The sequence below is a fragment of the Nomascus leucogenys genome, chromosome 9 (assembly GCF_006542625.1).
Source record: "Nomascus leucogenys isolate Asia chromosome 9, Asia_NLE_v1, whole genome shotgun sequence".
NCBI lineage: Eukaryota > Metazoa > Chordata > Mammalia > Primates > Hylobatidae > Nomascus > Nomascus leucogenys.
The window spans coordinates 22,823,860-22,851,838 of NC_044389.1; the positions used below are offsets into that span (position 1 = coordinate 22,823,860).

The 27,979-nt window shown below is 36.8% G+C and overlaps 1 long non-coding RNA gene across 1 annotated transcript; it reads left to right on the top strand.

Annotated features, from left to right (window-relative positions):
* LOC115836689 lies at positions 1-27,979 on the top strand. Its single transcript, XR_004031691.1, has 3 exons — positions 1-139; positions 26,640-26,795; positions 27,868-27,979. It is a non-coding gene; the product is annotated as an uncharacterized LOC115836689 (long non-coding RNA).

Here is a 27,979-nt window from a genome sequence, read left to right on the forward strand (position 1 = left end):
AGAAAACCGCTGTAGGACTACTGGAAAAGAGAGAAAAGGGTACCTTTATACCATTGACATATAAGAAATGTAGAACTTCTGGAGTGTGTGAAACACACGGAACCACACTGAAACCAAACTAATCAGACTTGCATAGCAGGTAAGTAGGGAGCCTGTTGAGAAGTAAATAAGTGGGTAATTTCCTCAACTTATCCTGAAAGAGTTTTCATTTTGGAGCAACAGAGATTTAAACAAGGATGTACTGAGGGCAAGAGGTGAGGGTTAAATTATTTTAGAAACTTTACTAGTGACCTATATCATATGTTTCCTTAGGTATTACTTTATATGGATAGTGTACTAAATAAAAAACTAATAGGTTGAGGAGAAAATAAAAATAAAAGTCAAAGGCTATTTAGAAATTATTAAAAGTGGGATAACCATATATGAAAACCTATGGGATGTGTTCAAAGACATATACAGAAAATAATCCAAGTCAAATTAATTTAATAATGTAGCAGAAAGATTGAAAATAAATTAGCTAATCCATGCTTGTCACTTAATGGTTTTGAGGAATGCTGCATTAAGAAGGATTCTAAAGATGAGTCTGTGCTGACCACTGAGTGTGGCTGTTAAAGAGTAGAGAAAACAGGGTTCAGTGGATTTTGTTGGATGCACTGCATAAAGCCATTAAGAACCAGATTTTTTTTTTAATTTTTAAATTATTTTTAAATTTTGCTTTAAGTTCTGGGATACATGTGCAGAATGTGCAGGTTTGTTACATAGGTATACATGTGCCATGGTGGTTTGCTGCACCTATCAACCCGTCCTCTAGGTTTTAAGCCCCACGTGCATTAGGTATTTGTCCTAATGCTCTCCCTCCACTTGCCCCCAACCCCCTGGTGTGTGTTGTTCCCTTCCCTGTGTCCATGTGTTCTCATTGTTCAACTCCCACTTATGAGTGACAACAGGTGGTGTTTGGTTTTCTGTTCCTGTGTTAGTTTGCTGAAAATGATGGCTTCCAGCTTCATCCATGTTCCAGCAAAGGACACCCACTCATCCTTTTTTATGGCTGCATAGTATTCCATGGTGTATATTTGCCATATTTTCTTTATTCAGTCTATCATTGATGAACATTTGCATTGGTTCCAAGTCTTTGCTATTGTAAGTAGTGCTGCAATAAACATATGTGTGCATGTGTCTTTATAGTAGAATGATTTGTAATCCTTTGGATATATACCCAGTGATTGCTGGATCAAATGGATTTCTAAGAACTAGATAATTCTTATATTGCTCCAAAACACAGAGTGAGAGGAAGTTTCCCCAATTATTTTTTGAAGCAAGCATAATACTGATACCCAAATCTGAGGAATAAAGCATTTCAGAAGAAAACGAAAGGCCTGGGCACGGTGGCCTCATTCTTATAATCTCAGCTCTTTGGGAGGCTGAGGCAGGAGGATCACTTGTGGTCAGGAGTTTGAGATCAGCCTGGCCGATATGGTGAAACCCCATCTCTACCAAAAAATACAAAAATTAGATGGGTATGGCAGCGTGCACCTATAGTCCTAGATACTTGGAAGGCTGAGGTGGGACAATCACTTGAACCCAGGAGGCGGAGGTTGCAGTGAGCAGAGATTGCACCACTGCCCTCCAGCCTGGGTGACAGAGTGAGAGCCTGCCTCAAAAAAAAAAAAAAAAAAAAAAAGAAAAAACTAAAGATAAATTTGTAGACACCTGAAATATGTTTAAATAGATTTCACCAGTAAACATTGTAAAATAAGCAGAAACATTGTTTACAGTGAAATATAAAATTCTTCATACCTGCAAGTGATAAAAGAAGCTCCTTTCAATTTCTGTTAATTGTAAATTAAAGAGATTGTATTATAATTCACAGATAAGGTGGTGAATAATATCCATTCAGCTTTGTCCAGAACAGCACGGATGATAGTGACGTGGCGGAATTCACCTTTGTGGCTATTTAGTGACCTGTTATCATGTGGGCTGTGAGGAATCAGTAGCATCTAGACTGAAAGTCTGAGAATAGGTGAAAGCTGAAGTAGGATGCCTAGTACCTGATTTTTAATATGAAACTCTCTTTTGCCTCTTATGTTTTGAGTTGGTTATCTGAATGCCTGTCTTATTTGCCTTTGCTTTCATGAGATAAGAACTATAATGATTCACCTTTGTTTCCATCTAGGACAGACTTTTCCATAGAGCAGGTGCTAAGAAAACATTTAATTGAATTTAATTAAAGAGGCTTTGGCATAGTAGGAAGTTCACCGATCTTGGAGACAGCGATTTGGTTTCAAGGCCAGGCTTTGGTCAGGATGCTTCCTTTCTAGCTAAACTAGGACTTCCCCTCTGGGGAGCCTCCTTGCCACCCACTCTACCCTGCATTCTGAATGAGCTCATTCTCTGTGTTTTCCCACAAACCTGTTCTTCTCTTTCTGGGGCACTTAGCACTCTCCTGTGTCTCCTCTGTGAGACAATGAATGCGCTGAGTTCAAACTCTGTCCTCTGAATCCTGTATTTGCAAAGATTAGTACCCCCCATAGTGCTAAAAAATTTGTTACATGAATAAATGGTTTAACTTCTCTGTGCTTAAGTTTTTTCCATCTAAAAATAATAATGTTAATAATACATAATATTGGGGCTTCCAAGAACCTCCCTTAGAAAAAAGGCTACCCCCCTTTCATAAGAACAGCAGTTGTTTGTTATTGAACACTTATTAGATGTTGACTGACCAGACACTTCACATATATTACCATTATGTCCTATCCTTGTGCCACAATGAGATAGAGACTATTGTTCCCATTTTATAGGTGTTTGGAGAGGCGAAGGCACTGCCCCAAATCAATAGCAAGCAAGTCAATGGCAGAGCTGGGATTTGAATTCCAAGTCTGTAATTTTTCTACTATAGAATTTAGTCACATGCGTTTAGTGTTTCCATAGGAAGCTCCTCTTGGGTTGCCATCAACAGGTCTCCCCATGGCTATCCTGGCTGTGTCATGATGGTCTCCAAAAGTTTCACTCTGAAAGTTAAGCTACTGAGATCCAGTCCCTAATGCATTACTGGGTACATAGTAAGTGTCTGCTCAATATATAATTGTTGAATAAAATAATGAATTAGTGAATGAAAAGCTTATAGATGATACTAGTAATTTATGAAATAAACCAAGAGACTCTTCATGTATGTGTGGCTAAAGAGTTTTTAAACACAACTAACCTGGGCAACATAAAGAAACCCTCTGTCTCCAAAAATACAAAAATTAGCTAGGAGTGGTGGTGTGTGCCTGTAGTCCCAGCTACGCAGGGGGCTGAGGTGGGAGGTTCATTTGAGCCTACGAGGTCGAGGCCGCAGTGAGCTGCAATAGTGCCGTAGGACTTCAGCCTGGGCGCCAGAACGAGACCCTGTCTACAAACAAACAAACAAACAAACACTCACAACTTTAGATGACGTACAAATATTCCTAGAAAGGTAAAACTGGAATTGGATTCTCATTTAGTAGTGAAAAATGTGAAATAAGGGATTAATTAGTTAACCAGGGATCTTATTAAAAATGAACTTTTCTACATTCAATTTATAGGGTTTGTTATATTTAAACTCTCCGTTTGTAAATGTGATATACAATGCTTTGTGAATTGTAAATTGCTAATAATACACTTAATATATTATTAAGGATTGTTTTCTTTTATGTGAAAGTTGAAGAAAGTGTCCTTTGGGATTTGTTGAAACTCAAGGAAGAGAACAGTTTTGAGACTCAGGAAGATCTAAAAAGGAAAGGGCTCTTTTATGCAGAGAAAAATAATGTTTTTCTGTTTTTTATTTTTATTTTTATTGTCAGTGTCTCCTTAGAAACAAATCTGGTTGACTAAGCTTTAACAAATAGATTCAACTGGAGTATTTGGCTATTTCAGGGTAGCAACATCCTTAGATTCCCTTAGGTGAGAGTGGCGTATTGTCACGATGCACACGAAGTCTGAAAGGACAGCCAGGAAATTCTGAGCAAGCCCGCAGTGTTCAGCATGAGCAGCAGCTCTGGGGAGCCCAGGCTGATTCTAGTTGCCTGTCATGCTTGTGACTCAGCAGCCCTTTGCTTCCCTCAGTTAATTCCTTCCTGTTCCATCACCGATTCGTTACTCCTTTCTTCTCTCCTTGTTTCTGCCAGTGGCTTCTGCTTATTGCCAGTTATTTTTAAAAATACAAATAAGAAACCATTAGAGGCTTACTATGTGCCAAACAAAGTCTCATTTTTACACTCACAGGGTATAGGGTATCTTTCTTTTCTGACTATTCATTACCTTAGTCCCCACATTGAGTGCACAGGGAGCCCCAAAGCCATTACATAAGAAAATATTCATGAATGAACAGAAAACTATATATTTCCCACCCAAAACTCCTCCCCACTTAATATTAGTCTTGGTGATTAACAAACCACTCATATACAATGTAAATGTGATTCAAAGCATAATAGTAAAATTTGCAAAAGATGTAGAATTTAATGAAGTTGTCAACAGAAAAGCCATTGATAAATGAGAATTTGGGAATGTGGCCAGTTAACAATTGGAGAAGATAAAATTGACATGGATCACAACATAATAAACATGCTAAAAAAGAAAGATTTGAGTAGTAAAGTCTCGGAATAATTTTAGAAGTCATGGAATATATTTTTAAAAATGTGAAATGCAACGTGAACCATATTATCCTAGCATTTTGTTTTGTCCTCCTAACTCCATGACTTGACACTTTGTTCATTCTAATACTTGGTATATACTGAAAGCTATAATCTAAATATTAGTAATATTTTAAAATACTTATTTTTATAATTCTAATTTTATTTTTAAGATAAAGTCATAATCGCCGGGCGCGGTGGCTCACGCCTGTAATCCCAGCACTTTGGGAGGCCGAGGTGGGTGGATCACGAGGTCAGGAGATCGAGACCATCCTGGCTAACACGGTGAAACCCCATCTCTACTAAAAATATAAAAAATTAGCCGGGCGTGGTGGTGGGCACCTGTAGTCCCAGCTACTCAGGAGGCTGAGGCAGGAGAATGGCATGAACCTGAAAGTTGGAGGTTCCAGTGAGCTGAGATCGGGCCACTGCACTCCAGCCTGGGGGAGAGGGCGAGACTCCGTCTCAAAAAAAAAAAAAAAGATAAAGTCATAATCATACTTTTGACCATTTGCTCAAAATTTCTGGACTCTGTTTTAGTGGATTTATTTTAGGTGCCAAACAATTATCAATTGCCCTTTTCTAATGACAACCTCTTATGCTATTATTTTTCTAATTTTACATGTGAGGAAAATGAAGTCCAGAGAGGTTCACTCACTTGCTTTAAGGTTTTTTGTTGGTCACTGAGAGAACTGGGATTAGAATGTAGGCACTAAGACTTCACATACCACATTCTTAAATCTAAGTTAAACTGTCCTTATGCCCTATCAATTCTCTTTTAATAGCTCAAATTCAAATTTTCAGGAAAGGTTCTTTTAGGCTGGCTCATTACTATTTGGCCTAGAGTACCCCTGTTTGACACAGCTCTGGTTCCAGAACATTCCTATGCTGCTGTCAGTCTCCAAGTAGCTCTTCTGAAGTTAATGCCCAAATCTCTGGTTCAATCAGTTGCCACTAGTTTAATGGCAAGGTTATATAATGCATGGCTACTTACTCTCAAGGAATTGTCTTTAATCATTTGGAAAGATACTTTGGTTGTGGCACTCATTTTATGTCTTCTCAAAAAAGGAACAAATAATACACAGGCTCCTGGCACAGCCTATTTAATTTCTATGTTTTTTGAATATGCTATCTAAATAGAAGATTTGCTCATAGCTTTACCTTCTTTGTTGGTAACTGAGAAAACTGGGATAAGAATGTAGGCACTAAGACTTCACAGGAATGAGTATAAACAGAAGACATCATGATTCTACCTACTGTTCCACACAGTCCGTCTCTCACTCTCAAGGACTATGTTAATTGTGCTACTTGAAAACTGGTTTTGCTATTTTGAAAACTGGTTTTGCTGTTCTGAAATACATTTTAGAAATCTTTGGTATGTTCAATATTATATGATTGAGTGTAGGCATTAACATAGGTCAGACTTTTGTCTTTTTTGAGTCCCCAAGCTTTTTACGAAATAAGAATTAGGCTCTTGGTGATTTTTGAGTGATATATGTTCATGGGGTTAGAGAAACATGAATAGCTACTTGGAGCCCTTACAAACTGAAAGTCATCTAAGACTTATAAATGATAAAGTCTGTGACAAATTATTAATAGGCCCAAATAATCTCTTTAGCTTTCACTTTAAAGTCCTGCTAATAACACCTTACTTTTATATAGAATATTACGACTTGAGAATTTTCTTACATTCATTATCTCATTCACGGTCACAAAACTATATGATGTAGAAAAGGGAAATGGCATTACTCTGTTTTTAAGGTGAGGATACTGAGGTTGTTCTGATGTCTAGCAGTGACAGTCCAACACTAGAATAATTCCCTCAACTCCTGGTTCAGTGCTTTTTCCACTCCCCACAATAAAGAAGGAGAATAAGATGATAATGAAGAAAAGAAGAAAGATACATAATAATTGTTAAATACCAACCATGTGCTTAATACACTATTTAAGAAAGTTAATTTTCAATTATTTTGCATATTAAAGTTGCAGAATACATGCTTTAAATTCTTTTCTCTGTATCAGCAAGATCAATATCATATCTATTTTATAAGTGAAGAAATTGTAGAATATTAAACAATGTAGACACATTAGGAAAATCGTTGGGAAATTAATTAGAATAGTTATGTGTTTATCATCAGGTAATTATTAAAATAATTAACAAAAGGGGATTTACCCAGACTAATTAGTTGTGTCTTTTACCCAGGGCAGCTGTTAGAATTTTGTCAGATTTTCTCATCTTGCTTCAGCAATAGGTTTTATTTTAATTTTTTCTTAGTTAAAATTGGCTTATTAATTATGGTAAATCACATAGGTCAGAACAGTTTTTACACTGCTCTTATTGGGAAAAATAATACTTTGTCCTAAGCATTTAATAGTAATAATTTAAAAAAAGTTAAAAACAAAACAAAATAACACCAGCTGGAGAAGATCCACCCTTGGGGTGATTGGTAGCTTATCATACACCCATTGCATCTTATGCGCAAAATCATTGGCATGCAGTATATTACATTTAATCATAGTTCAGTCTCCAGGACGTTTTTTTGTGGGGTGCTACGGAGAGAACAATATAAAAAAAAGTGAGTCTCTGCATTTCTGACTCATTCTCTTTATTCTTCTTTACATCATGTATTCAGAAAAGAGTGGTTTCTGTAGAATGGTTGATTACAGTAATAATTGTAACTCATAGTTTTATCATAGGCAATTATTTGAGGTGGAAAATTCCTGAAACTTGGACTAATGTTATCCTATTACCCATTTCATACTGAAACCGAATTTATTGGCTGAAAATTTAGCTTACGAACCCCTTTTAACAAGCTCCTGAAATAAATCAAGGCTTTTTTTAGATACATGTCCTTGCTGTGAGTGCTTATCGGAATGACATTTTTGTGACTCTTGGCACATTAAACTTTCTGATTTTCCTGACTGGTCATTTGAGGACAAATTAAGAAAAGATTGAGGATAAAGAGAAAAATGACTCTGAAGGCAGTTGTATTTAATTCTAAGATGTAAAGAAAGGCTGTGGAAATATCATGTCTGAATTTAAAACAGAAATTACTTGTGACTTTCTGAGACTAACAGACAGGCAGAGAGTTTGCTTGGGATTTAAGTAGCCATTTTGTCAAGCAAAACACATGCAACAAAACATTTCATTCCACTGAATGGGACTTAAACATGGCTCAACTCTATTAATATCTTATACATAATATTTCATTTATCATTTATTTTATCAAAATATTTATTAAGTTTTGGTCATATATTTGATTTATTTAACTTTATATAACTAAATTATCCTAACATAGATTAAATAGAATTTCTGGCCAAGTTTTCAACTTTTATCACTCTTGCATGTTATTTTTTGTTAAGCCCATCAAAATCCTATGTTTAACAAAATGTAATTTAACCAATTGAAAAGCATTGAGAATATTTACCTTTAAGGTTTATATTGTATTTTTAAATATTTTAAATAAAATGGTGTTTGCTATATCAGCAATTTAGGCATAATGGTATTTATGACATCAAAGAAAAAATCATGTATTTTGTTTAAGTGAGAGGTGCTGGAAGGTTGGGGAAAAAACATGAGGTTTACATCCTTATTGTATTATTTACTATCTTTGATATCTGAGGCAATAATTTAATTAGTATGGGTCCATGTTCCCTCAACTGTAAAATAATATTTATTGCAGATGGTGCCTAGGCATATGCTGGATGTTCCATAAATATTAATTTCTGTCTTCTCGTGTATTTAATATATGTGATATTTTATTTTTAAAAAATGTGATCATATGAATTAATAGCCTTTTTAAATTCCAAAAAGTTATATATATTGTTCATGTTATAGTTGTTTCATAAATTTGTTTTTAGGATCAATTAGTCAAAAATCCTGTCTTTCAAAACTCTTTTTTTTCCACTGTTACCAGTTAACTTTGTATTCATATTACACATATGGATTCACATTCTGGACTAGCAGTGCTTATTAGCCATATATCCTGCTAAAATCCATATGTGTACATGCCACACATTTCGTACACCAGGTATGGAGTGTGGAACATACTGAACAGGCAGTCAAGTCTACGCATGATGAGACTAGTTGGAAGATGTGTAGCTTCTGAATTTAAATGAAGGTATGGAGATTGCAGCTCTGACTTGGACAGACAGAGCAGCGTGCAGAGGCTCACATCATGAATTTTAGCTCCAGATCAACTGCAAGAACAAACCAGCAATGCTGAGAGGACCCACAGATCCTCTGAAGGAAGCAGACTGCTCTTGCAGGACCCGGGAGACACCCCCAATACTGTGAATGCCCTAACTGCAGAAGTGGGAAAGGCAGATCCTCTTCTCCTGAACACACACACCCACTGGCGAAACTGAAGGTGCTGGTATCCATGGCTGAGAGACCCATAGACAGTTCACATCACAGGACTCTGTGCAGACAATCCCTTCCCAGTACGAGCCTGGAGTGGCTAGACCCTGAAGAGAGATAACAATCACTGCAACTTGGCTCTAGGAAGCCACATCCATAGGAAAAGGGGGAGAATACTACACCAAGGGAACACCCTGTGGGACGAAAGAATCTGAACAATAGCCTTCAACCCTAGACCTTCCCTTTGACAGAGCCTACCCAAATGAGAAGGAACCAGAAAACCAACTCTGGTAATATAACAGAACAAGGCTCTTTAACACCCCCACACCCCCCACAAAGTCAAACTAGTTCACCAGCAATGGATCCAAACCAAGAAGAAATCCCTGATGTCCCAGAAAAATAATTCAGGAGGTTAGTTATTAAGCTAATCTGGGAGGCACCAGAAAAAGGTGAAGCCCAATGTAAGGAAATCCAAAAAATGATACAAGAAATATTCAAGGAATTAGATAGGTTAAAGAATAAAACAACCAAAACTTCAGGATACATTGGACACACTATAGAAATGCAAAATGCCCTAGAAAGTCTCAGCAACAGAATTGAACAAGTAGAAGAAATAAATTCAGAGCTTGAAGACAAGGTCTTTGAATTAACCCAATCCAACAAAGACAAAGAAAAAAGAATAAGAAAATATGAACAAAGCCTCCAAGAAGTCTGGGATTATGTTAAATGATCAAACCTAAGAATAATCGGTGTTTCTGAGGAGGAAGGTAAATCTAAAAGTTTGGAAAACATATTTGGGGTAATAATCAAATAAAACTTCCCCAGCCTTGCTAGAGACCTAGACATCCAAATACAAGCAGCACAAACAACACCTGGGAAATTCATCACTAAAAGATCATCACCTAGGCACATTGTCATCGGGTTATCTAAAGTTAAGATGAAGGAGAGAATCTTAAGAGCTGTGAGACATAAACACCAGCCAACCTATAAAGGAAAACCTATCAGATTAACGGCAGATTTCTCGGCAGAAACTCTACAAGCTAGAAGGGATTGGGGCCCTATCTTTAGCCTCCTCAAACAAAACAATTATTAGCCAAGAATTTTGTATCCAGCAAAACTAAGCAACATATATGAAGGAAAGATACAGTCTTTTTCAGGCAAACAAATGCTGAGATAATTTGCCACTACCAAGCTACCACTACAAGAACTGGTAAGGAGCTCTAAGTCTTGAAACAAATCTTGGAAACACATCAAAACAGAACCTCTTTAAAGCATAAATCACACAGGACCTATAAAACAAAAACATGTTAAAAAGCAAAAACAAAATGCAGAAAACCCAAAGTACACAGGCAATAGATAGAACGATGATGCAACGATACCTCACATCTCAATACTAACATTGGACCCTAAGTGCTCCACTAGACAGGTTGTCAAGTCTGAAAGCCAGCAAAGAAACAATGGATTTAAACAAATGAACTTTACAGATATATACAGAACATTTCATCCAACATCTGCAGAATACACATTCTATTCAATAGCATATGGAACTTTCTCCAAGGTAGACCATATGATAGGCTGTAAAACGAGCCCCAATAAATTTAAGAAAATTGAAATTATATCAAGCACTTTCTCAGACCACAGTGAAATAAAACTGGCAACCAACTCCAAAAGGAACCTTCAAAACCATGCAAATACATGGTCATTAAATAATCTGCTCCTGAATGATCCTTGGATCAAAAACAAAACCAAGATGGAAATTTAAAAATTCTCCAAACTGAATGACAATAATGACACAACATATCAAAACCTCTGGGATACAGTAAAGGTGGTGCTAAGAGGAAAGTTCATAGCCCTAAAGACCTACATCAAAAAGACTGAAAGAACACAAACTGACATTCTAAGGTCACACCTCAAGGAACTAGGGAACCAACAAACCAAATCCAAACCTAGCAGAAGAAAGGAGATAACCAAGATCAGAGCAGAACTAAATGAAATGGAAACAACAACAACAAAAAAATACAAAAGAGAAATGAAACAAAAAGCTGGTTCTTTGAAAAGGGAAAATTAATAGACCCTTAGCAAGACTAACCAAGAAAAGAAGGGAGAAAATTCAAATAACTTCATGAAGAAATGAAACAAGAGATATTACAACTGGCACCACGGAAATACAAAATATCATTCAAGGCTACTATGAACATGTTTATGCAGATAAACTAGTAAACCTTGAAGAGATGGATAAATTCCTGAAAAAATACAAACCTCCTAGCTTAAATCAGGAAGTATTAGACACCCTGAACAGACAAATAACAAGCAGTGAGATTGAAATATAATTTAAAGTGTAATTTAAAATTTACCAACAAAAAAAGTCCAGGGTCAGATGGATTCACAGCAGAATTCTACCAGACATACAAAGAAGAATTGGTACCAATCCTTTTGACACTATTCCACAAGATAGAGAAAGAAGGAACCCTCTTTAACTCATTCTGTGAAGCCAGCATCACCCTAATATCAAAACCAGGAAGACATAACCAAAATAGAAAACTACAGACCAATATCCTTGATGAACATAGATGCTAAAATCCTTAACAAAATACTAGCTAAGTGAATCCAACAACATATCAAAAAGATAATCCACCATGATCAAGTGGGTTTTATATCAGGGATGCAGGGATAGCTTTTTTTTTTTTAAATATTTTTTTGCCTTTTTTTTTTTTTTTTTTTTGTATTTTTAGTAGAGACGGGGTTTAGCCATGTTGGTCAGGATAGTCTCGAACTCCTGACCTCCTGATCCGCCTGCCTCGGCCTCCCAAAGTGCTGGGATTACAGGCGTGAGCCACTGTGCCCGGCCAGGGATAGCTTAACATATGAAAGTCAATAAATGTGATACACCACATAAACAGAATTAAAAACAAAAATCACATGATCATCTCAATAGATGCAAAAGAAGCATTTGACAAAATCCAGCATTGCTTTATGATTAAAACTCTCAGCAAAATCAGCATACAAGGGACATACCTCAATGTAATAAAAGCCATCTATGACAAACCCACAGCCAACATAATACTGAATGGGGAAAAGTTGAAAGATTCCCGCTGAGAACTGGAACAAGACAAGAATGCCTACTCTCACCACTCCTCTTCAACATTGTACCGCAAGTCCTAGTCAGAGCAATCAGACAGGAGAAAGAAATAAAGGGCATCCAAATCAGTAAAAAAGAAGTCAAACTATTACTGTTTGCTGATGATGTGAATGTATACTAGAAAACCCTAAAGACTCCTCCAAAAGCTCCTAGAACTGATAAAAGAATTCAGCAAAGTTTCCAGATACAAAATTAATGTATGTGAATCAGTAGCTCTTCTATACACCAACAGCAACCAAGCAGAGAATCAAATCAAGAACTCAGCCCCTTTTACAAAAGCTGCAAAATAAAATAAAGTAAAATAAAATACTTAGGAATACACCTAACCAAGGAGGTGAAAGATCTCTACAAGAAAAGCTACAAAACACTGCTGAAAGAAATCATAGATGACACAAACAAATAGAAACACATCCCATGCTAATGGATGGATAGAATCAATATTGTGAAAATGACTATACTACCAAAAGCAATCTACAAATTCATTTTAATGCAATCCCCATCAAAATACCATCATCATTATTCAGAGAATTAGAAAAAAACGATTCTAAAATCCCTGTGGAACCATAAAAGAGCCCACATAGCCAAAGCAAGACTAAGCAAAAAGAACAAATCTGGAGCATCACACTATTGGATTTCAAACTATACTATAAAGCCATAGTCACCAAAACAGCATGGAGAAACATAGACCAATGGAACAGGATAGAGAACCCAGAAATAAGCCCAAATACTTAAGCCAACTGATCTTTGACAAGGCAAACAAAAACATAAAGTGGGGAAAGGACACCCTATTCAACAAATGGTGCTGGGATAATTGGCTAGCCACATGTAGGAGAATGAAACTGGATCCTCATCTCTCACCTTACACAAATCTCAACTCAAGATGGATTAAGGACTTAAAACTAAGACCTGAAACTATAAAAATTCTAGAAGAAAACGTTGGAAAAACCCTTCTAGACATTGGCTTAGGCAAGGATTTCATGACCAAGGACCCAAAAGCAAATGCAATAAAAACAAAGATAAATAGTTGGGACTTAATTAAACTAAAGAGCTTTTGCACTGCACAAGGAACAGTCTGCAGAGTAAACAGCAGAATCTGCACAATCTATACATCTGACAAAGGACTAATATTCAGAATCCACAACAAAAACAAATCAGTAAGGAAAGAAACAATCCCATCAAAAAGTGGGCGAACGACATGAATAGAAAATTCTCAAAAGAAGATATACAAGTGGCCAAGAAACATATGAAAGAATGCTCAACATCACTAATGATCAGGGAAATGCAAATCAAAACCACAATGCCATACCATCTAACTCCTACAAGAATGGCCATAATCAAAAAATCAAAAAACAGTAGATGTTGGTGTGGATGCGATGATCAGGGAATGCTATACTGCTGACGGGAATGTAAACTAGTACAACCACTATGAAAAACAGTGTGGAGATTCCTTAAAGACCTACAAGGAGAACTACTTGTAGCAATCCCACTACAAGTAGCAATCCCACTACTGGGTATCTACCCAGAGGAAAAGAAGTCATTTTCTGAAAAAGATACTTGCACATGCATGTTTATAGCAGCACAATTTACAATTGCAAAATTGTGGAACCAACCCAAATGCCCATCAATCAACAAGTGGATAAAGAAACTGTGGATATACCACACACATACATATATACATATACACACACACACACACATATATATACACATATATTTGTGTATATACCTATATACACACACACGTATTATATATATACACCACAGTTTCTTTATCCACTTGTTGATATATATATATATCAATATATATCTATATATATCTATATATATATCTATATATATATCTATATATATGTGTATATATTTATGTATATATATATATATTTGATGGAATACTATTCAGCAATAAAAAGGAATGAATTAATGGCATTTGCAGTGACCTGGGTGAGATTGGAGACTATTATTTTAAGTGAAGTAGCTCAGGAATGGAAACCCAAACATTGTATGTTCTTACTGATATGTGGGAGCTAAATTATGAGGATGCAAAGGCCTAAGAATGATATGATGGACTTTGGGGACTTGGGGAGAAGGATGGGAGGGAGGGCAGGAGGGACAAAAGACAACAAATATGGTTCAGTGTATACCGCTTGGGTAATGGGTGCACCAAAATCTCACAAATCACCACTAAAGAACTTATTCATGTCACCAAATACCACCTGTACCCCAGTAACTTATGGAAAAATAAAAAATGAAAATAAGAAATAAATGAATTTATGGCCATAAAAGAGTTGCAAGGTCAGATAAGAGTTTCTAAATACTTTCACAGTTAGAAAGCAGCTCAAAGACTCAGGCAGAAGGACCAATTCTATGAAAAATGCACAATGTGTTTCCTGTTAACATTCACCTTTGCAATGCATGACTGTGTTTTGTTTCATGGGTTTGACATAGTTCACTGCAATAAGACTAAAGGAAAAGAAATGTAGTTCACTGCAATAAGACCAAAAAGACTAAATAGGCTGGGTATGGTGGCTCACGCCTGGAAGCCCAGCACTTTGGGAGGCCGAGGTGGGCAGATCACTTGAGGTCAGAAATTCAAGAGAAGACTGACCAACATAGTGAAACCTCATCTCTACTAAAAATAGAAAAAATTAGCTGGGCAGGGTCACGGATGTCTGTAATCCCAGCTACTCGGGAGGCTGAGGCAGAAGAATTACTTGAATGGGGAAGCAGAGGCCACAGTAAGCTCCAAGTTCAGGCCACTGCACTCTAGCTTGGGCAAAAGAGCAAAACTCTGTTTCAAAAAAAAAAAAAAAAAATAGGCTAAATGGGAAAAGGGGTTTGGGGGAGAAGAGTGTGGTGTAAGAGAAGCATGATGGGTGTTAAAGAAAACTCATTGACCATATCAATCTTTGTTATAAAGGAATGGTCATAGAGTCAAAATTCTTTATGTTGCTTCTTTTTGAAATTTGATTTCTGCTTGCTTTCCTTTGCTGCTGCTTATCCACTGGATGAAAGCTCACCAAGTGTGCTGGTAAGACACACTCACAAAATAACTGACCGCCTTCACTGTATCTCCAAGGACTCTTGGTGGTATTTGAGTGGGGGTGAGTGGAAGTGAGGAACTTACATTTTTTCCTAATTGTTTTATTTTCTCTTTCCCTTGAGACTACTACTGGTAATACAGCGTCTATATAATGGTCTGGTGACATTGACAGTAAGGGTTAAAGTGGAGCTTAGGAGAAACAACAGTGATGACTGTAAGAACTCATGGACTTTGTCTTTGATGGTTAAGTTCTGAAATTAGTACTTGAAAGATCAGAGCAGAGATATCACTTTAAAGAACTGGTTCTCAACAAGATGGATTTTGCCCCTGAAGGATATTTGGCAATGCCTGGAGATATTTTTGATTGACTTACATGTTCTTACTCGTTCTTCCTTCTCAAATTCCTCCTTCTACTCTACCCTACCCCACCCCAGGCCAATCCTATTTTCATTTAGTCTTATTGAAGTGAACTATGTCAAAACCATGAAACAAAATACAATCATGCATTTCAAAGGTAAATGTTAAGAAGAGAGACAGTAGAGGGTATGTATGTGCTACTGGCATTGGGGCATAGAGGCCAGTGATGCAGTAAAACATTCTACAAGGCACAAGACAGCCTGCCATAACAAAAAATTATCTAGTAGAAAATGTCAATGGTGCTAAGTTTGAGAAACTTTGCTTTAAAAAGACCAACTGGCTTTGAAATTAGTAAGTCTTGACTATAAGGGATTGAAGGTATTAATATATCATGAAAAATGTCCTGATTAGAATAATGACATTTAAAATTTTTTTAAAAGATAAACTTTGGCAATACCTATCCAAGCAGTGTTCAGGGGAACTTTCATTCCTTCAACAAATATTTATTGAATGCTTACTGTGAGCCATACTACATTCTAGGAGTTCAACATGAGTTATGGCATTATTTCATGTCTTCTTCCTTATTAAGGAGATGGACCCATAAGTCCATTAGACCTGCTATTATCAAACATCCAAATAATAAAATTAACTGCACCTGCTTCCCATTCTGAGCCTAGGTTTACCAAGCTTCTTTGACAATTTTGTTTCCGTGAAGCATGTGTCCAAAAAGAAGATTGTACTATTTAGGCCAATGCCCCTATTCGACTGACAATTACATTTATCTGTGTGAAGTAATCCATTAGTATTTGTTTCATATGGGTTTGTTTTGCATAACTTAGCATTCCTGAGTTTTATCACTCTGAGACATTGGTGAGATCCAGTTTCTGGTCCTACATGGTTGTGTGCCAGCGACCCCAGATAGTGAGTAATTTTCTGAGGTACATATGAATGTGGGCCTCAGTGAATGGCCATCTTATTTTTTTCTAGGGTCCTACTCTTTCTCAGCATGTTCTTTAATTGAACTTCTAACAGTAAATTATTTATTCTTAAGGAAAAGAAAAATAGATTAAGACATTAAACTTCTTAGTGCTTACATACTTATTTTTAGGCATATTGTTAACATTAATTTTTTGATTATTGAGATTTGGATAGCTTATTGCAATCATGAGCTTAATAATTTTTATAAAAAACGGTATTACCCAGCTCAAAATAATGCCTTTTTTTCTCTAATTCCTGCAGCATTTATTGTTGGAATATTTACTTTTAGACTTAATCACATTCTAGCTTTTGTTGCTATTCAAATGTATATGTATTTAAGTTACAATCAAAGTGGAATGTCAACTTCAAGAGTGCACAAAACAGGATCTGTAACTTCTTGTGAACTTCTAGGACTTTCTTTATACTGGGTACCATCTAGGTACTCAGTGAAATTGGCTACTGTTTACTCAGCATCTACCGGGCATCGAGTGCTTTGTAGAAATTCTCTCACTAGCATTGAATGTGTTCAGATTTATTATGTGTTTTGGAGATCTGCATATAAGTGAAATGACTCAGATTAGAGTTCAGAAAAAAGCTTATATTATTTTATATAAAGCGAATATGACTCCATCTCTATCTCACAATCTGCAGCAGCGTATTTTTTTTCCTTTTTTTCCCCTATCTCCAGATATCCCTTTGGACACCCAGGGTTATCTACTTAGTCTAATGAGACTGTCCCAAGTTTCTATCTCAGAAAATTGAGAGAATTGGCTGAATGGCATCATTCTGAGTTGCTATTGCAAATGTTGCTGCTCTTGGTGTTACATCTGAAACCTAGGTGAGTCTGGGCAGACCAGAGCAAATGTCCTTTCACTGAGATTGTGGCCAATCCACACAGTAGTTCCTCAGAGGGCTGCATCAGGGTGGAAAGTCATTAGCCACAGTCTGTGTTTAGAACAAGATGTTTCTTACTAGATTTCTACAAACAGGAACACAATCTCACCCTAAAAGCACTGCTAAAGGAGATTCCATTCAGACAAGGTAAGTCCAGTAATCCACAGGATATTTTCCAACATCTTGCCCCACTGGCTAGTATACCAGGGGTAGAGAGATTTACTTCATCTCTGACCACCCCCAGAAACCTGGAACACTTGGCTCTTCCTACCCTCTTCTGTCCCAGTGCATTACTTTAGGAAGAGTCCAACTTGATTGTTACTTTTCCTTTGAAAGCATCTGAAAAAAGAGAATGCTTATTGATAGTCACATTTCAGATTTAGTCAATTTGTTAGAGTGAGAACTCAGTTTGCTGCACATGTTTCACACACTATTAGACAACAGCAGGGTAGCCACTGGAAGTACAAAGGGAAGATTTACCAAACCCATTTTGGCTTATTTTAATGCAACAATTAATAAGCCTTGGTTTTAAAACAAAAGATGAGTCTGAGACAAATGCTCAAGTGCAAATGCAAAAGTGAATAGGACATCAGAACAACAGGCAAAAACCTGGACCACTCAGGGAAACTGGGATGTAAACTCACTCTAAGGAAAAGGGCCCTGGTCATATCCAGGAAAGAAAAAGAAGGTCAATATTGCTAAAATGCGTTGGGCAATGGCTAGAGCAGTAGGAGATGAGATCACAGAGGTGGAGATGAGCCAGATAGTGCAGGGCTTCTAGGCCATGGTAAAGGTTTTGGATTTTATTCTAGGTATAATGGAAAGTAATGGGAGGATGTTCACCAGGGAAGCAACATGATCTAATTTGCATTTTGTAAGCAAGTCAGCTTGCTTATGAAGTTCTATATTTTACACAAAAGCAAACTGATTCTTGCTTTTGTGTAGAATATAGAATTTTTGGTAAAAGAATGATGGATGGGCAAACAGAAGGAAATTTCAGCAGCCCAAGGTGAAGATGATAATGGCTTAGACTACCATGATAAAGAATGGAAAGAAATGGTTAGATCTAGAATATATTTTGGGGCTGCTGATGAGATTAATTTGGGGTGTGAGAAAAAAGGTAACCATTAGGTTTCCAGCTTGAGCAACTGGGTAAGCTATTGTGTCATTTGCTGATGAAGGGAAGATGGTGGAAGCACATATACTGTAGGGAAGCAAGAATTCTGTTTTGGACATATTAAAATAGAAATGAATGCCATTTTTAGACAGAGAATTCAAGGGAGAGGCTGGAGCTGTAAATACAGATTTTTGAGAATGAATATAAAGGTTGTATCTAAAGATGTGAAGAATGAACTCACGAAGAGCAATTAGTTAGGCAAGAACACCAGAACAATGTGATGCTACAAAAGAAGAAAATGCTTCAAAGGGAAGGGAGTATTATAGTAGCTGTGTGCTGCTGAGGGCTTAAGGGCAGAGAAGTGACATTGGATTGGACATGATAGAGATTGTTGATGATCTTGCTTAGAACAGTTTCTGTGGAATGGTGGGGACAAAGTCCAGTTAAATCAAGCTGAAGAGAGAATAGGAAGTGAGAAAATGGAGAATATGACTTTAGACATCACTTTGGATGTTTCTCTTGGAAAGGAAGCAGAGAAATTAGGTTGTAGCTGCAAAGGAGGTGTGAACAAGGGAACATCTCTTTCTCCATTCATTCATTCATCCATCTATCCATCCATTCATCTATTTATCCATCTATTCTTCCATTATGTATAATAACCCAATTGACAGATAGGAAGTAATTATATACATCAAGTCCTTGAAAAAGTGATAGGGGATCCAGAGCACAAGGGGACAATCATCTATGAGCAGGAATACCTCATCTATTGGGAGAGGAGGAGGAAAGGTAGAATTTAGTAGGAAAGATATATTTAATGGTAGGAAAATGAGGGTGTTCTCATTGCATTCTTTCTCCTTGCTTAATGAGGTATGAGGTCATTAGCAAATACTGAGAGGGATAGTCAGGAGTGTTGTATATTTGAGAAGGAAGAAAAATGTGTGAAATAGTAATTTGGATAGTAGGGGAACAAATATACCAGAAAAGTGTAGTGCAGTGCCCACCAGTGTTGAATGTCCATTTAAGATTTGAGGTCATGAATGTAACGATGGAATTTTTAGCTTTATTGTGTGTTTTCTTCATTTCTGAGTTAGATGCAGAATATGCAAGATGCTGTATTTAAATAGGGCCAGGGCTGGGTGCCGTGGCTCGTGCCTATAATCCCATCACTTTGGGAGGCCAAGGTGGGTGGATCACCAGGGGTCAGGAGTTTGAGACCAGCCTGGTCAACATGGTGAAACCCTATTTCTACTAAAAATACAAAAATGAGCTAGGCATCGTGGTGGGCACCTGTAATCCCAGCTACTCGGGAGGCTGAGGCAGGAGACTTGCTTGAACCCAGGAGGCAGAGCTTGCAGTGAGCCGAGATCACACCATTGCATTCCAGCCTGCAGCCTGGGCAACAGAGTGAGACTCTGTCTCAAAAAAAAAAAAGGCCAGCATTTTTGCTGAGTCCTACAGAGAGAAGAAGCTGTGTAAGAGCAGTGGCATAACGAAAGTGTGGGCAGTGGGGGTGGTTTGCCACGGAGCAGAGTTTTCCAGCATTGGCAATATTTAGAATCAGCAGCCTGTGGTAATAATAAACAGCATTTGGACTTTTAGTTGGTTTTATTATTGTTTTAAAATTCTCTTTAGGCAATATACCCTTTATTGCCTTCATCTGAGAAGGATGACTCCTACTATGAACCCTCCCTGGGCCACTATAAGGGAGTTACGAATATTTACAGAGAATGGAAAGGAGGGTTATGTTGACTAACATGGAATCCAAAGAGATGAATAAATCTTCTACCTCCAAAGGCTATTTCTTAATTAGAAAAAAAATCCTTTCACATTAGGTACCCCTCATACTTATAATGCTATCTAAGAAATATTATCTCCATTTTACAAATAAGGAATGGAGGAGGTTCACAGATATTATGTAAATTGCTTGGGCCAGTGGATGAGCACTAGGCATGGTTGTAAAAATCTAGACTCTTTTCATCCATGGCTTTTGTGCTTTTCTCTCCACTGAGTTACGTTTCCTCAGTGGAGGAAGTCCTTTCATTTTTCTCATGTCAAAAAGCCAAAAGCTATCATAGGAGAATTTATGATTACTATCAGCATTGTTGGTTAAATATAAGAATTTGAGGCTGGTAAATATAGTTTATTTATATAAATACACAGTAGGAGACTTTATCTCTTTAATATGTGATCCAGAAAATAGAATTTGTAAAGCTGATGATGAACATTTTACATCTACTCAGGGTTACAAGACAATCAGTTCCATGTGGCCCTTTCTGATGCCATTTCACTTCCTTCCCCATAGGAGATGGTGTTTAGCATGTATGTATGTGTCTGTGTGTGTGTGTGTATAGCAGGTAGCATCTGCAAAACTTCATTGTACGCTTGTGAAGCAATGAATGTGGAAAAGCAAAAAATATCTTAGTATTATGAAAATAGTTTTGATCTTGTAGATTCCCTGAAAGAAGAGTCTTAGGGAGCCTCTAGGGTTCTTCAGGCCACATATATATCCTAGAACCTCTGCACTAAGATACATATTGAGTGGAATTTTGTGGTTGTATGTGAAGGACTGAATGATATACCATCCCTAAATATGCTGGGTTGATATATTGACTACGGTGAGTTGAAAACATTGGAGAAATGATAGTTTCAGAAAGGTCTAGCTGACCTGTCTCTTCCTGCAGGCAGCAAGCCATAAAGATTCCTCTGGGAGGAGTACCCTCCCAGTACCAGGGCTAGAAAATAGCCTTTATCACCAGAGACTGGGAACTGGCGGCTACAGTGAACCTGAATATACTTACTGTCCCTAGCCAGATTTCCTTTGTCCTGTCATTTCTTCTCAATTTATCATTATTTGTCTAAAAAGTATAGAAGCATCTTTTTTTTGGCCACTTCTTTGGACTTTACTCTTTTGTGAAGTCCCCATGTACATGCAAAACTAATAAAATGTGTATGCTTTTGTTTTCTTAATCTGCCTGGTGTCAATTTGGTTTATAGATTCAGCTGAAGGGCCCACGTAAGAGCTTAAAGATGGTTAGAGGTGATCTCTGACTCCCCTAATTATGGTGAGTACATCTTTCACACACTTCCAAACTTTTCCAAAGTGCTTGTGTCAACTTAAACTCCCATCAGTAGTTTGTTAGAGTTCCCAGTTCTCTACATTTTCGCAGGCACTTTGTATTATCAGTCTTTTTAATTTTTCCCTTAACCTTATGGTTTTTAAATGGTATGTTACTGTAGCTTTAATATTTATTTCCATAAATATTAGCAAAGTTGAACATGTTTTCATACATTTATTATCAATTTAGGTTTTTGTTTCTATGAATGATCTGGTCATTTTATCATTTTTCCATTTTGTTGTTTGTCTTTTTATAAAGCTTCATTTAGGTATAATTGATAAAAATATTTCTATATATTTAAGGTATACAACTTAATGTTTTGATATAAGTATACATTATGAAATGATCATCACAATCAAGCTGATTAACATACCTATCACGTCAGAGTTACTCCCTTTTTTGTGAGGAAGACACAAGATTACCTTCTTAGCAAATTTCAAGTATACAATATAGTATTGTTAACTATAGTTACCATGCTATACATTAAATCTCCAGAACTTATTCATGCTGCATAAGTGAAACTTTGTGTCCTTTGTATTGTCTTTTTTCATATTGATTTTTATCATATAAAGATGTTCTTTATATATTCTGTACTGTCTTTGTCAGTTATATGAGTTGCAAATTATTTCTTCTACTCTAAGCCTTATCATTTTATTATTTTAATATTGACTTTTAATATTTTAGGTAATTGAATGTAAAAGAAAATTTTACAGTTGTAGATTTTTGGGTCTAAAAAAATATTTTCTACCTTGAAGCTATCAAAGAATTTTTAAATATTTTCTTCTAAAGTCTGTAGAGTTTGATGTTTTTATATTCAGTTTTAAAACCTACCTGGAATTTACTTTTGTGTATGGTTTAAGGTAGGGACCTTGTGTGTGTGTGTGTGTGTGTGTGTGTGTGTGCGCGCGTGTGCATGCGTGCCTGCATTATTGAATAGTGTTCTTTTCTTGCTTTGTATATGGCCAAATATCATTACACAATGGCATACAGCCCTCTATTATTGTATATATAAACATTTCTATTGCAATTTTGTTTTATGTAAATTGATGCCCCTATTTATATGTTACATATGTTTTTATATATCTAAAAAGATTAGTATATATGTGTATTTATTTATTTATAGTTAGGTCTTTCCCTAGATCCTATGTCTGTGATTCACTCCAGACAACAGCCTGGGCTCTATTGTTTCTTTATAAAAAATTATTATTATTATTTTTATGAATACATAGTATTCATAAAAATATTTATGAATATTCATATTTATGAAGTACATGAATTATTTTGATAGCGGGATGTAATGTGTAATCATCGTATCAGGGTTAATGGGGTATCCATTACCTCAAACATTTGTCCTTTTTTTGTGTTATGAACAATCTAGTTTTATTCTTTTAGCATTTTAAAATGTACAATAAATTGCTTTCAACTGTAATCACCCTGTTGTGCTATCAGATACTAGGTTTATTGATTGACTGACTGATTTTTAATTTTTTCAGAGACAGGGTCTTGCTCTGTCTCTCAGGCTAGAGTGCAGCGGCATGAAGATGGCTTACTGCACCCTCTAGTTCCTGGGCTCAAAAAATCCTCCCGCCCCAGCCTCCTGAGTAGCTGGGACTACAGGCACATGTCACTAATCCTGGCTAATTTTTAAATTTCCTTTTGTAGATATGTGTCTTTCCTTTTGTAGATATGTTGCCTAGGCATAGGTATCAAACTCCTGATCTCAATCGATCCTCCCTCCTTGGCCTTCCAAAGCACTGGAATCACAAGTGTGAGCCACCATGCTCAGCCTTTAAATAGTAGACCTTATTCATTCTCTCTAACTACATTTTTGTCCCATTAGCCATCCACTTTTTCCCTCTACCCCATCCCCCACTACCATTCCAGCCTCTGGTAACCATCATTTTACTCTCTATCTCCATGAGTTAAATTGTTTTCATTTTTAGTTCCCACAAATGAATGAGAACATGTGAACTTTGTCTTTCAGTGCCTGGCTTATTTCACTTAACATATTGTCCTCCAGTTCCATCCATGTTGTTGCAGATGACAGGATCTCATTCTGCTATTATGGCTGAATAGTACTCCATTGTGTATATGTACCACATTTTCTCCACTGTGTTGATAGAAACTTAAGTTGCTTCCTCTATTGTTTCTTGAGGAAAGGTATAATTAAAAATATTTTGGAGGCTGAATCAATACTGAAGCTTGGGAGTCAAATTACACAATTGGATAAAATACAATTAATTAAATATTTTTGACAAATGTTGATACTATAAAGTGTACCATAGGCATGTTTTAATTTATTTCAATGAATAAATAAAATTATCTGAAGAAGAGAAACCCTGGGGGTGAGATTTAGAGTATTATATTTAGATAATAATATTAAAATTTTTATTTGCATTAATACTTGATGAAGACCTCAGTAAGAGGCATTCAGCATAAACCCTCCAGTACCATTGAGCATTCTGAGACATTGTTACCTAGAATGTGACAGTCAAGTGAGAAAGTTGGAACAGCTTGTTCTTTTCTAAGATAACAAAGGTGTGAAGAAGAATGCTCAGGATCATTTGGTTCAATCTCACTCAGGAACACTGAGACTGTTGCGCTGATTACTTTGTTTTATTTGCTCCCTCAGGAGTCCACCTTTAAAAAATATTTCAGAGAAGTGTGTTTTCCTTCACTTCAGGAATTCTAAATGAGGGAAGGTGTGGGAACAGAACTGGATCACAGAGGCTCCAACAAGCTGCATCCCACTCTCCACACCCCTAGGTCCTACGACTCCTGAGGCACACATCAGACTCCCAAATTCGGGAAGTGGGGATGTGAGATAGTTTGAAAATTCTCCCTTGGCAATTCTAATATGCCTTCTTTCACCTTCCACTCTCTCACTCCCTACTCCCTCCTGAAAAATCACTGTTCCAATGACAGTAATTAAGAACATAACTCTTCTATGCTGAAAAAGGAATGCAGTTAAAATCTTTGGGGATTTATGTTGGGCAAAGGTGCTGGGTTGAAAAATGTAGCCTTACATATATCTGAATATATATGTCATAGATTTTCATTAGACCTAAGAGCTGTTTTAAATAGGGGTTATATTTCTTTAGGAAAACATCAAGATGATGGGCAAGTGCATGTGTTTTTGGTTGTCCTGGGAGACCTAAGTGTGTGCTTCCACTGCAACCACTTCAGCTTCACTGAAGTAGCGCAGAGCTGAATGACTTGGATTCCAAACATACCAGCACATTCAGCTAAGTGAGACATATTAGCAATTAACATACACATTTGCACTTACAGACTTAGCCTAGTAGATTTTGATGCCAACTGGAGTTATGCTTACATTTTTTTTTGTTCTATTTATTGTAGTTGATAAGATTCTGCCTTATACATAGTCATTTTTGGCACTGAGTGCCATTGCTTTTAATATGCAAATTTAAGAAACTTTCACCTTATCACATATACTTCTTAATGCAAAGAAACTGATATCTGATACTTTTTGTATATTGTTCTCAAATGAACAAATGACATTTAGACCTCTGGCTGCTGTCCTTTACTTTCCTATTTGTGAAAGAAGTCACTTTAAAGCTAAAGAATTCCTTAAAGCTACTGCTACAAGTTAAAGAATCTCTATCCACACACTCTTCTTAAATTCCTTGATCATTAGTTGCATCTAATAATACCTCTTGCCATAATCACTCTATCTCAGTTATTAAGGATATCTAAAATACAGGATAAACTTTTACCACAAACTTGGATTAAGAAGGTGACTTAGCCCAAATATCTCAGGATGTGTTTATCAAATGCATGCATGATTGCATGTAGGCAATCAGAACTCTTAAATAATCTGTGACTGTCAAATTAACGTAAATAAACAACAGTCTTTATTCTCCCACAGGACCACATTCAAAACTGTGGAACGGTGCATCATATTTCAAGTCTCATAGCTTCCCTTTTATCTTCACTTCCATCCTCATCAAGGTCCTTACTAGAAGCATCTTGGTCATTTGTTCCTCTCCCTAGGCTTGTTTTCATGTGCTGCTGACACTAAAACTTGAGGCCAGGCAAAGAACCTCCTCTGAACAATTCCAGCAGAACTGCCATTGTTCTGTGACCCTGTTGGAGGTGATACAGAGACCATTAGCTGCCTCTCACCTTCCTTGTTCTGTACCTTTAAACACATGACAACCCAATCCCCCTCCCCCTACAATCTCCTTTTCTTTTTCCTTAGATAAATTTCTGATATGGTCCTTGAGAATTTCTCTGTAGTATATCTTTCACTTCAGTCTATTATATACTGAGGTAGTTTTGCTTATGGTGTTTTAAACTGAACATGGTAAACATAATGTCTAAGGATAATGAAGAAAAGGGGAGAACGTTTTGCTTTAATCTATAGACTGATGACTATGGAGATTTCATTTTATAACATACAGCAAAATAAGGAAAATTCCTAAAGAAAAGTAATTTAGAAAATAGAATAGAAAGTCTAAATTAATATCATGGTGTAACAAAAAGTTTAGACTTTGATAAAAGTCATCCCAACACCATATCCTTTAGAATGTGGGACACAAAATCTATTAAAGAAAGGTCAGTTCAAATTTGCACAGAGTTTAAGACCCCAACTGCTTTTTATTCTGATGTTCAACATCATTAGAACATCTCTCTTCACTGAAATGAGAGATGAGGAATTCAGGAGTTTGAACTGGTGACAGCCTCTCCTGGGGCGGGGATGGCTCTAAGCATTGTATATGTCTGACTCAGCGACTATAGCATTGTGTACATGCTTTGGGATTAATGACAGAGACTTTAAATATAAAATAAAAAGCTGTAACATTGGGAGGCCACAGCTACAGTGACTTGGGACAAACATAGCTGAGACTAACCCTGGGAGCTGAGACTTTGCTTTTCCCTGTACACTCTGAGAAGCTACCATCTGATCAGAAGAGATATCACTGTTGCAGTGAATAAAGTCAGCATCTAATCTTCCTGTTTTCACAGCAGCACCATATGGCAGTGACAGCACCTTCTGCAAGAAGAGAAACTCTAAACCAATTACAACGATATCATTTCTGTGTTGAACCATAAGTCATTGGAAACCCACTGCAACCATGCTTCCATAATAGCAGATGGAATTTCCAATTCTATAAAGAAAAGGTAAGAATTCCTCTTATAATCATAATAAAACCTCAAAAATTAATTTATTCTTATTAGAAAAACTATCATTTATGCTAATAGCACAAGGATAAATTTCCTAAATGAAAAGTCAAATGGAAGGATAATTGTTATCTATACATATGATTTTTTGTGCCTGTTCTCATGATTATATACATACATTTTCTTTTGAGATAGAGTCTTACTCTGTTGCCCAAGCTGGAGTGCAGTGGCACGATCTCAGCTCACTGCAGGCTACACCTCCCAGGTTCAAGTGATTCTCCCATCTCAGTCTCCCAAGTAGTTGGGCTACAGGCACACCCACCACACCCGGCTAATTTTTGTATTTTTTGGCAGAGACAGGGTTTCATCACATTGGCCGGGCTGGTCTCAAACTCCTGGCCTCAAGTGATTGGCCTGCGTTGGCCTCCCAAAGTATTGGTATTACAGATGTGAGCCACCACGCCCATCCTCATGATCATATGTTAAAATTTGCAGACAACATATAAAAATCAAATCATAAATCAACTTCTTTATGTGGAAAAAAATACTAAGGAGTAGTCATTTTCTTCACTGGGTGAAATGATAGGCAGGATAACCTCTAAGGCATTGCTAACTAAGTAAGCTAAACATTGGGCATGAAATTTATTGATTTCTATATCTTTATGCATTAGTCTCTGAGAAGGCTTGCCCAAAGTGGGAGACTCCCTTGATTTGGAACTTTTCACTTTGGTTACAAGATCCCTCATAACATTAAGCATCACCACCGCCTGGCCAAGTACTAGCTGTAAAAAGTGACAGAGCTTTCTAATTAGGGGTGCTGTAAATGCTCAACTAATTAATATGCAGATGGGAGTTGCATGGGATGGTTCTTGGCTTGTTGGTCCAGGTCTCAATGTTTAGATCCAGTAGCATCAATGTAACTTGCCAACACAAAGTACTTCCAACTATGTGCCATGCTCCTTCCCACATACATGCTGTCTAGCTTGAGGCTGCTGAGCAGGCATGTGTGTCAAATATTGATGACAATTCACACAAACTTTGTAAAAGAACCACTTTTTCTTTCCCCTTAAAGGAATGTTGAAGTAACATACATGTAGCTTTGAGGAGGAGGCAGGTACATTCAAGCTCATGGAGAGGATTGACAGCCACAGATAGGTACTCATAAGAACTGAATGTAAATCATC